The 11,078-nt window shown below is 50.1% G+C and overlaps 1 pseudogene; it reads left to right on the top strand.

Moving 5' to 3' along the window:
* Positions 1 to 10,343: 10,343 nt before the first annotated feature.
* Positions 10,344 to 10,498, top strand: LOC126093313 (5.8S ribosomal RNA; annotated as a pseudogene).
* The last annotated feature ends 580 nt before the right edge of the window (positions 10,499 to 11,078 follow it).

The following is an 11,078-nucleotide window of genomic DNA, read 5'->3' as shown; positions in this document are numbered from 1 at the left end:
TGATGCAATCGCCCTGGCGGCCGAGGTCTGCGGCTCAGCCCCGTGTAAGTATGTTGTTGGCATCATGGTGGATATCAGTGGCGCCTTCGACAACCTGTGGTGGCCTTCGCTCTTCTCCTGCCTTCGGGAGAAGGTGTGTCCAGGGCTGCTATATGGGTGTTTGAGGAGCTATTGTGAAGATCGGGAGGTATGGCTATCATCCCCTAGCGGGAAAGTCCGGAAAACCATCACCAAGGGTTGCCCCCAGGGCTCCGTGTTGGGTCCCCTTTTTTGGGACATCCAGATGGAGCCTCTTCTGGAAAGCCTGCAACAGAGCGGAGAAGTGCTAGAAGTGATAGCCTACGCTGACGACCTCCTCCTGCTGGTCGGCGGCCGAAGTCGCGAAGATATAGAACCCAAAATAGAGCGAGCACTAAATAAACTACAACTATGGTGCCGTAACACCAAAATGACGATCTCACCAACCAAGTCGACTTACCTGCTACTTAAAGGACAATTAACGAGAAACCCGACTGTGAGAATTGACGGTACACCGGTTCTACGGATACGAGAAACGCGCTACCTAGGAATCATCATCGATGAAAGGTGGAACTTTGCAAAGCACATAGAAACCGTAACCCAGAAAGCCCTACAATTATTAAATAACCTGATTTCCATAGGACACAAGAGATTCCACCTCCTGCCTCATTTAATCAAGCTCTATCACAACAGTATACTGACATCAATAGTTGGTTACGGCTCAGGAATCTGGGCTCACAGGTTCACGAGGGTGGTGCCTGCCGTGACGGTGAGGAGAGTACAAAGGAACATGATATTAAGGTCCGTGGGAGCATATAGAACTTCTCCGGGTGGAGCACTGCTTATCATAATGGGGCTCTGCCCTTTAGATATTAAAATTAGGGAACAGGCCGCTTGGTACTGGGCCAGGAAGGGTATTAACACCAAGGTAGAGGAAATTATGGGGTAACAGTCAGGGAAAAAGGGGAGATAAGGGAAAGAGGGATAGATCTATGGCAGGAGATATGGGAGTCGGACGAAACTGGTAGAAGAACCTTTCAGTTCCTACCAGACGTCAAGGAAAGACTAAAAATGAAGTATTTTGAGCCAACTAGGGGGTTGTTCCACTTTCTCATCGGTCATGGCCCACATCCGACTTATCTAAGTCGGTTTGGGAAAAGGGCGACGCCTGCGTGTGACTGTGGCGCACCGGAGGGTACTCCTGACCATGTGGTTTACGAGTGCCCCCTTTTCGATGATGTAGCCGGGACACAGACGACAACTACCAAATACAAATACCTATGACCTTTTGAGACAAGAGGAGACCTTTCAAAGACTAAACATACTAGCAAACGAGGTATCACAAAAAGTATTAAAATCTTTTTTGAGAGACCTACAAGCCTAGTTAAATAGAAAACACCGATTGCGACCACAGCTCCGGTCCCATACCGCCCGTTCGTGGATAGGTCGACTTTACAGTTGGAATCCGCCACGACCGGGACTAGGGGGACTGGGGTGATCCCGAATAGGACAACGCGCCAACCATGACGTAGAATAGGAAGTAGATTTAGGCAATTAGAATAGGATAGTAAATTAGGAACCTGCAGCGATAAACCACCCTTGCCTGCCCTGTGCCAGCGGCACGCCCATAGGGATTAGCTCTATGGGCAAGGCTTCCAAAGTAGGTTTATATAATTACACTGGCACAATTGTAACGCTGCAGGCAGTTAGTACTAACCCTTTTGTAGTAACTAGAAGTCAAGCTAACTTAATATAAGAAGTAGTCTGCCTAGTACTAACCGCAGAACTGTCTGTAATGAAGTATAATGTAGAAGCTGCTATTGTATAAAGTAGGAACATAGGACCCACTAATCAATAAGGTGGTGGGTCAATCTTGTATAATTATTATTATATGAAATAAAGAATTTAAAAAAAAAAACAGAGTCCCGAGTCTGGCGTGAGGTTAGTCGCTTGACTGCGCGTTCGGCGCGGGCCCGCCCGTTGCCGGCGCGCCGTAAGGCACGGAAGCTCGTACTGGGGCGTATCGCTTTCAGTCGAGTGTGCCGCGGCAGTCCTCACTCGGGGAAGTGATGCGTCTCTTATAGCCTCTCCTTCCCAAGCGGCTCTTTTCGCCTTCCCGTGGTGCCAGACGTTAAGCTCGGCATTCTGCCTTGCGACAAAAGGGAGAGCTGCGACCCAACCCGATGCGAAAGCGAAGGGTGCGTGGCACAGGGCAGCTGTGTCAAGGGACCGAACATCAGTCCCTCTCTGTTTGCAGGGCACAGACCATCATGTGTTCTGCATGTCGGAGACCTCGTTCGTCGGTGTGGGATCGCGGCGCAATTCGGCAAGTGTGCTTCGCCGCGCCCCTGGGTAACCAGGGCGTGTTCCGCCAAACCCAGGAGGTGGTGACATCGCCTCGACTAGGTTAGATAGGTCCAGACCGCTGAACGACTGGGTGACTGACCCACCACCCGGGTAGGAGTGGGTTCTTGGCAGAGAGGTGGAAGCTCGTGCTAGTAAGCGGCGAAGGGCGAGAGGTGCATCCGTCTCTCCGGAGTGCAGGGTGTACTTGCCGAGGAGGGTCGTGTGAAATCGACGATGACGGAGCCACCGATCGGGACCAGTGCGCTGGCAACGGCGCGCTGAACCGTGCAGTTCTAAGGGTGCCCTTGGCCTTGGGGGCGAGGCCGGTGGGCGAGCTGCCTCATGCCGCCCGCCCCCCCCCCCTCCCACCCATGACAGAGAAGCCGGTCCGGGGCAAGAGACGGGCTCCCATTTCTTATCACTCGTTACTCATCATGGCGGCAACTGCAACGAGTTATTCTTGTGCGTCCAAACGCGCTTCTATTGCGCCAGATCCCTCTCCCCAGGACGAGCTGGGACAGGCAGAAGGTGAATCTGTAACACAGAGACTTGGTAGAATCTCACTGCTCCTAGAGCAGAACGTCAAAAACGGCAAAATAAGCCAAGCGGCTTTAACAATCATAAAAACCAACTTACCACATGGGCCATCGCCCATGCAAAACTTGAAGGCCGAGTGGAAGAATTAGAAAAAGAAAACAGTAGACTGAGAAACCAACCGATCAAGACCTGGGCGGCGGTGGCTGCGCAAGCGCCAACTAAGCCACATACAACAAAAGAAACCATATACAAAGCAGCCAAAAGAACAGACACTGCGGTCTTTCTCAGGACACTGCCTGGGCAAGATACCAGTGTAAAGAAAATCCAAGAGCTATTCACAAAAACTGTAAACCCAGCTAAAGACAAAATTAAAATAAAGCGAATTAAACCCAGCAAAAATTTAGTAATTGTGGAAGTAGCCTCCGAGGCAGACAAAGATAACATCTTAAATATTCAGAAACTAAATTCACTGGTCAAATGTGAACCACCAAAGAAAAGAAATCCCTTAGTAATTCTTTAGGACGTGCCAACTATAATGACAGATGACGAACTGACTAACACAATAAAACAGCTAAATTTTGATGATGTAAATGAGGAGGAATTTCGAAAGAGCTTCAAATTGAGATTCAAGACGGGGCCTCGGGGGCGTGATGTGGTTCATCACGTTGCTGAGGTCACGGCATCAATGTGGAGGAAAATCACAGCAATGGGCAGACTATATGTAGGATTCCGTTCTGTTAACGTCAGAGACTACATCGTGGTACCTCACTGCCACAATTGTGGTGACCTGGATCACATCCTAAGGCTTTGTACCAGGGAGTCGGCTTGCACGAAGTGCGGCACAAGTGGACACAACTGCAAAGACTGCAAAGCAGCAGCGGTCTGTATCCCTTGTAAAAACCGTGGGAAAAACCATGGGAAAAAGTCATGCAGAGCCTCGGGACGCAATTGCCCAACATACAGAATGTTAGAACAACGATTAATTTCCAAAATCGATTATGGCTGATCACAGCACACCAAACAGGATGCCAAAGCGTAAATCCCCAAGCAAGAGGAGGCGGGACGCTATGAGAGCAACCAGGTTTAAGAACTTCCTGGTGGCGCTTTCGGGTGCCACTAAGACAGAAATAATAGACAAGGCCATACAAACAGACCCTTATTTGATTGATATAAGCATACAAACAGACCCTTATATGATTGATATAAGCATACAAACAGATCTTCCCATACTGAACACAGATTCCGCCCCTCGACGCCGGGAAACGAAGCCGACAATCCATCTAAAGCGGCAAGGGCATCCTATGACTGAAATATCCCAGATAAAACCCAAAGAAAACCGACCCATTCCAAGATAGTGCTGTCACAAGCACAAGCCTGAAGAACACAACGCAGATTGCCACCTGTGGACCTGGTAAGGGTGTACCCCAACATCGAGTACACTATGCAACTGGCCAGCCTAGAAGAGCCGATTACCCTGGCCACTGCCTTACGGCATGTGGTCGGTGTAGGACACGAAGAGGGTAAAAAGGTAACCTTCTCGGTAATGGAGGCTGTAGACAGAATTCAGCTCAAGTCAGTGAATCTTCCCACTGATTTCGGAGCCCAGCGGGACTTACTGAAAAAAGTTTTTGAGAGACGTGGTGTAAAGTTTGACCTTCAGGACATTTACGAACAGGCTGTACTGGCAAACTGACGAATTGCTTTCGACTGGAGTAAGACCTGGCCGGACGACCACATACACACATACTTTCCATGACGACTGAGATAACAATTGGACAATTAAACACGCACAACAGTTGACTTGTTATGCAGGAGCTCCGCAAAGAGGTGGAGGAGAGGAGAATGGACGTGCTCTGCCTACAGGAGCCGTACTCCCAAGCTGGGAAAATACCTTTTGCCGCCACAACTTGCCAAATTGTCAGCAGAGGTGAAGACCCTAGAGCAGCAACAGTAGTAACAAACAAACTCATGAAGGTAACTACGCTCTCACAATTTACAACTCGTCACTGCAACGTCATGGAGCTTCAGTCCCCAATGGGAGTAATTATTCTCATAAATATGTATTTTCAATACGGAGATGGGATAGAGCAACACCTGGAACATCTGGCAAGAGTTACCGTGGCGTTGCGGGGACGAAAGATAATCATAACAGCTGACATCAATGCAAAATCCCCCCTGTGGTACAGCGGCACCAGAGACGCAAACGGTGATGAAGTGGAAGATTTTCTAATAGCTTCGCAGCTCGTGGTGGCCAAGAGGCCGGGCAATCCTCTTACCAACACAGCAGGAGGAGGACAAGGCAAGAATATAGATGTAACCCTTACATCACACCATGCAGCTAACCTAATAAAGAATTGGACAGTCGTAAGCAATGCCACCACGAGTGACCACAACTTAATAACCTTCACTTTAAGAGAAAGAGTGCCGCTGGACCATGGGGTGGGAGGTGCAAATTAACTACAACAAAGCAAATTGGGAACTTTTAGCAAGGGAGTGCGACATTCCTGCCTTACCAGAAGGTGACGCACATCAAGACCTAGACGTAGACGTAGACGAAAGAGCTGTGGAACTGGTGGGTGCAGTACATAGAGCGGTGAGGGCCGCTGTACCAACCAGGAGGAAGGCCGTGGCGGCCTCGCCGTCACCATGGTCGCCCGAATTAGAGGATTTACGTTAATCTGTCTGAAGGCTAAGGAGAAACTACCAGCGCAGTGTCGTCTGGCTGGAAAGACAAAGATGGCAGTTGCGATACAGGGAGGCCAAGCAGACATTCCAGAAGGAGTTACGCGAAGTGAGAATGCGTAGCTGGGAAAGCTATGTGCTAAACCAGTTGGCCTTAGATCCGTGGGGTCTCCCTTATAAATTAGTAAGGGAAAAAATCCGCTCTCCCCTGGAGTTATCAACAGTCAGGCGAGGGGATGAGATGACGGAGTCTTGGCAGGACACTGATGAGGTCCTACTCCAATCCCTGCTGCCTGACGACAATGCAGATGGAGAAACAAAGCCAGAAGCAACTGCGCGACTCACAACTAGTGGTTTATAACAACAACACGGCAGTCTACCCGTTCTCGGAAGAGGAGGTGGCTGCACAAATAAGATCCCTAAAAAGAGGGAAAGCTCCAGGACCAGACGGCATTGTGGCTGAGGTGGTGCAATTTCTGGCACCCCAGTTAGTCGCGCCGCTGACCCACCTATTCAACGAGTGTCTTAGACAAAGAAGGTTTCCCAAGAGGTGGAAAACCGCGAACGTGATAATTAAAAAGGACTGGAGAAAGATCCAACTGCAGTTAAATCTTACAGGCCAATCTGCCTATTGGACCTATTCGCGAAACTCCTGGAGAAACTGCTGGCTGACAGATTGACGGCTCACCGGGTACTGTGGGGGATGAGCAGCAGGCAGTTCGGCTTCAGGCCGGGGCGGTCGGCATCTGATGCCATCGCTCTGGCGGCTGAGGTCTGTGGCTCGACCCCACATAAGTACGTCGTCGGCATCATGGTGGATATCAGTGGCGCCTTTGACAACCTGTGGTGGCCTTCGCTCTTCTTTTGTTTACGGGAGAAGGAGTGTCCAGGGCCGCTTTATGGGTGTCTGAGGAGCTACTGTAAGGACAGGGAGGTTTGGCTATCATCCCCTAGCGGGAGAATTGGAAAAGTAATCACCAAGGGGTGTCCCCAAGGCCCTGTTCTGGGATATCCATATGGAACCATTACTAGACGGACTGCAAGGAAGTGGAGAAGTGCTAGAGGTGATAGCCTACGCAGATGACCTCCTCCTGCTGGTCGGCGGTCGTAGCCGAGAGGCTATCGAGCAAAAGATCGAAAGGGCCATTGAAAAACTGCACCAATGGTGCCTTAACACGAAGATGAAAATATCTCTTACTAAATCCACATACTTACTGCTAAAAGGTCAGCTTATCAGGAATTCCACTGTCAGAATCGATGGCTCACCAGTTCTTCGGCGACGAGAGGCGCGATATCTGGGAGTCATAATTGACGAGAGATGGAACTTTGGAAAACACATAGAGACCGTAACTCAGAGAGCCCTCCAATTACTAAATAATCTCATTTCCATTGGACATAAACGATTTCATCTCCCCCCTCGTCTCATCAAACTATCACAATAGCATCTTGACCTCAGTAGTGGGTTACGGCTCGGGAGTCTGGGCGCACAGGCTCATGCGGGTCGTGCCCGCCATGATAGTAAGAAGAGTCCAAAGAAATATGATTCTAAGATCAGTAGGGGCCTACAGGACATCACCAGGGGGAGCTCTGTGAGTCATAATGGGGCTCTCCCCGTTAGATATCAAAATACGAGAACAAGCGGCATGGTATTGGGCTAAAAAAGGGAATGGGGAAAAAATAATAGATATCATGTGTGTGAGAGTAGAGGATAAGAGGGAAATAAGAAAGAGGGGAGGAACTGTGGCAGAGGAATTTAGAAGAAGATGAAACGGGGAGAAGAACATTCTAGTTTTTACCTGATGTTAAAGGACGCGGGACCATGAAATATTTTGAACCTACACGAGGACTCCTCCACTTTCTCACTGGTCATGGACCCTATCCGACATACTTATGTCAGTTTGGGAAAAGGGCAACCCCGAATGTGACTGTGGCGCGGCGGAAGGAACTCCTGACCATGTGGTTTTCGAGTGCCCTCTCTTCAACGACGTGGCGACAACACTCAGAGACAGACTTCCAAACAACGAGACATACAATCTCCTAAGACAAGAAGACAATTTCCATACACTGAATGCTCTGGCGGAAGAGGTATCGCGAAAAGTCTTAATGGAATACATGAGGGATCAAGAATAGACACTGAACTCTTCAACCAACCGATGAATACCTGATCCCAACCCCATACCGCCTGTGTGTGGAATGGCCGACTTCCATCAGTTGGAAACCGACACGTATGGGACTAGGGGGTTGGGATCAATCACACCGATTACGACTAAAGCACCAACTATGACGTAGGTTAAGTTAGTAGTAGTAGGACTTAGTTTAGAACACTAATATGGTAAACTGCAGTGATTACTAACCTTGTCCGGCCCAGTGCCAGGGGCATGCTCCCCAGGGTTAGCTCGAGGAGCCTGGCCACTCCAAATAGGTTTGTATTTACTGGCACACCTGTGACGCTGCAGGTAGTAGTCATTTCTAGGTTAGAAGTAGGTAAAACTAAACTGCCCATTGTTGTTGTAGGAATCTAACCATACTTTACGAACTTAAATAGTAGCTCACTAACAAAAAATTGTAGTCTAAGTTGCAAAAAAACTTAGTCTTATGTAACAATTAATGGCCCACTAATCATGTTAGGAGGTGGGCCAAATATGTATAATTAGTATTGTTATGTCAAAGAATTTTTTTTTAAAATAAAAAAACAAAGTCCCGACCAGAGATGGAAGGGACGCTTTTATTAGATCAAAACCAATCGGTCGGCTCGTCCGGTCCATTTGCCTTCGTGACTGAATAACTTTGGGCTGATCGCACGGTCCTCGTACCGGCGACGCATCTTTCAAATGTCTGCCTTATCAACTATCGATGGTATGTTCTGCGCCTACCATGGTTGTAACGGGTAACGGGGAATCAGGGTTCGATTCCGGAGAGGGAGCCTGAGAAACGGCTACCACATCCAAGGAAGGCAGCAAGCGCCCAAATTACCCACTCCCGGCACGGGGAGGTAGTGACGAAAAATAACGATACAGGAGTCATCCGAGGCCCCGTAATCGGAATGAGTACACTTTAAATCCTTTAACGAGTATCTATTGGAGGTGAAGTCTGGTGCCAGGAGCTGCAGTAATTCCAGCTCAAATAGCATATATTAAAGTTGTTGCAGTTGAAAAGCTCGTAGTTGGATTTGTGTCCCACGCTGTTGGTTCACCAGCCGTCGGTGTTTAACTGGCATGTATCGTGCAATGTCCTGCAGGTGGCGCGAGCCGAAGGCGCGCGACCTTGTGCGTGTTCGTGCGTCCCGAGGCGGACCCCGTTGAAATCCTACCAGGGTGCTCTTTATTGAGTGTCTGGGTGGGCCGGCATGTTTACTTTGAACAAATTAGAGTGCTTAAAGCAGGCAAGCCCGCCTGAATACTGTGTGCATGGAATAATGGAATAGGACCTCGGTTCTATTTTGTTGGTTTTCGGAACCCGAGGTAATGATTAATAGGGACAGGCGGGGGCATTCGTATTGCGACGTTAGAGGTGAAATTCTTGGATCGTCGCAAGACGAACAGAAGCGAAAGCATTTGCCAAGTATGTTTTCATTAATCAAGAACGAAAGTTAGAGGTTCGAAGCCGATCAGATACCACCCTAGTTCTAACCATAAACGATGCCAGCCAGCGATCCGCCGCAGTTCCTCCGATGACTCGGCGGGCAGCCTCCGGGAAACCAAAGCTTTTGGGTTCCGGGGGAAGTATGGTTGCAAAGCTGAAACTTAAAGGAATTGACGGAAGGGCACCACCAGGAGTGGAGCCTGCGGCTTAATTTGACAACACGGGAAACCTCACCAGGCCCGGACACTGGAAGGATTGACAGATTGATAGCTCTTTCTTGATTCGGTGGGTGATGTTGCAAGGCCGTTCTTAGTTGGTGGATCGATTTGTCTGGTTAATTCCGATAACGAACGAGACTCTAGCCTGCTAACTAGTCGCGTGACATCCTTCGTGCTCTCAGCGATTACTTTCCTTCTTAGAGGGACAGGCGGCTTCTAGCTGCACGAAATTGAGCAACAACAGGTCTGTGATGCCCTTAGATGTTCTAGGCCGCACGCGCGCTACACTGAACGAATCAGCGTGTCTTTCTAGGCCGAAAGGTCGGGGTAACCCGCTGAACCTCATCCGTGCTAGAGATTGGGGCTTGCAATTGTTCCCCATGAACGAGGAATTCCCAGTAAGCGCGAGTCATAAGCTCGCGTTGATTACGTCCCTGCCCTTTGTACACACCGCCCGTCGCTACACCGATTGAATGATTTAGTGAGGTCTTCGGACTGGTACGCGGCATCGACTCTGTCGTTGCCGATGCTACCAGAAAGATGACCAAACTTGATCATTTAGAGGAAGTAAAAGTCGTAACAAGGGTTCCGTAGGTGAACCTGCGGAAGGATCATTACCGACTAGACTGCATGTCTTTCGATGTGCGTGTCGTGTCGCGCAACACGCTACCTGTACGGCAGTAGCCGTGCGCCGCGTGCGGAACCACGCGTGCCTCTCAAAACTAACGGAAATGTGTGGTACGAGCGCTGAAGCTCTGGAGCGGCTGGCCTGCGGCACCTGGCGCCTGGCGCCGGTTTTGAATGACTTTCGCCCGAGTGCCTGTCCGCTCCGGTGTGGAGCCGTACGACGCCCATAGGCCGTGAGGCCGTTGGACACAAAACACTGGAACAGGGGCCGTCAAACGCCTCAGTCCCGCCTATGCAACTATTTTGAAAGAGACAGTGGAAACAAAAAAATATCACCCAGGACGGTGGATCACTCGGCTCGTGGGTCGTTGAAGAACGCAGCAAATTGCGCGTCGACATGTGAGCTGCAGGACACATGAACATCGACGTTTCGAACGCACATTGCGGTACATGGATTCCGTTCCCGGGCCACGTCTGGCTGAGGGTCGGCTACGTATACTGAAGCGCGCGGCGTTTGTCCCGCTTCGGAGACATGGGAGTGTCGTGGCCGCCTGTAGAACTGGCCGCGTCTCCTTAAACGTGCGATGCGCGCCTGTCGCCTGGCGGTTCGCATACCGGTACGTTCTCGGTAGCGTGCACAGCCGGCTGGCGGTGTGGCGTGCGACACCTCGTACAACGACCTCAGAGCAGGCGAGACTACCCGCTGAATTTAAGCATATTACTAAGCGGAGGAAAAGAAACTAACAAGGAATCCCCCAGTAGCGGCGAGCGAACAGGGAAGACTCCAGACCGAACCCCGCAGGCCGCCACCTGCCGTGGCATGTGGTGTTTGGTAGGGTCCACTACCCCGACGCCTCGCGCTGAGCACAAGTCCAACTTGAATGAGGCAACGGCCTGTAGAGGGTGCCAGGCCCGTAGCGGCCGGTACGAGCGTCGGCGGGACCTCTCCTTCGAGTCTGGTTGCTTGAGAGTGCAGCTCCATCTGAGACTAAATATGACCACGAGACCGATAGCAAACAAGTAACGTGAGGGGAAGTTGAAAAGAACTTTGAAGAGAGAGTTCAAAAG

Source organism: Schistocerca cancellata, chromosome 7 (genome assembly GCF_023864275.1).
Source record: "Schistocerca cancellata isolate TAMUIC-IGC-003103 chromosome 7, iqSchCanc2.1, whole genome shotgun sequence".
In the NCBI taxonomy this organism is placed as follows: domain Eukaryota; kingdom Metazoa; phylum Arthropoda; class Insecta; order Orthoptera; family Acrididae; genus Schistocerca; species Schistocerca cancellata.
Note: the sequence above shows the minus strand (reverse complement) of the source record. Positions and strands in the feature narration are given on the sequence as shown.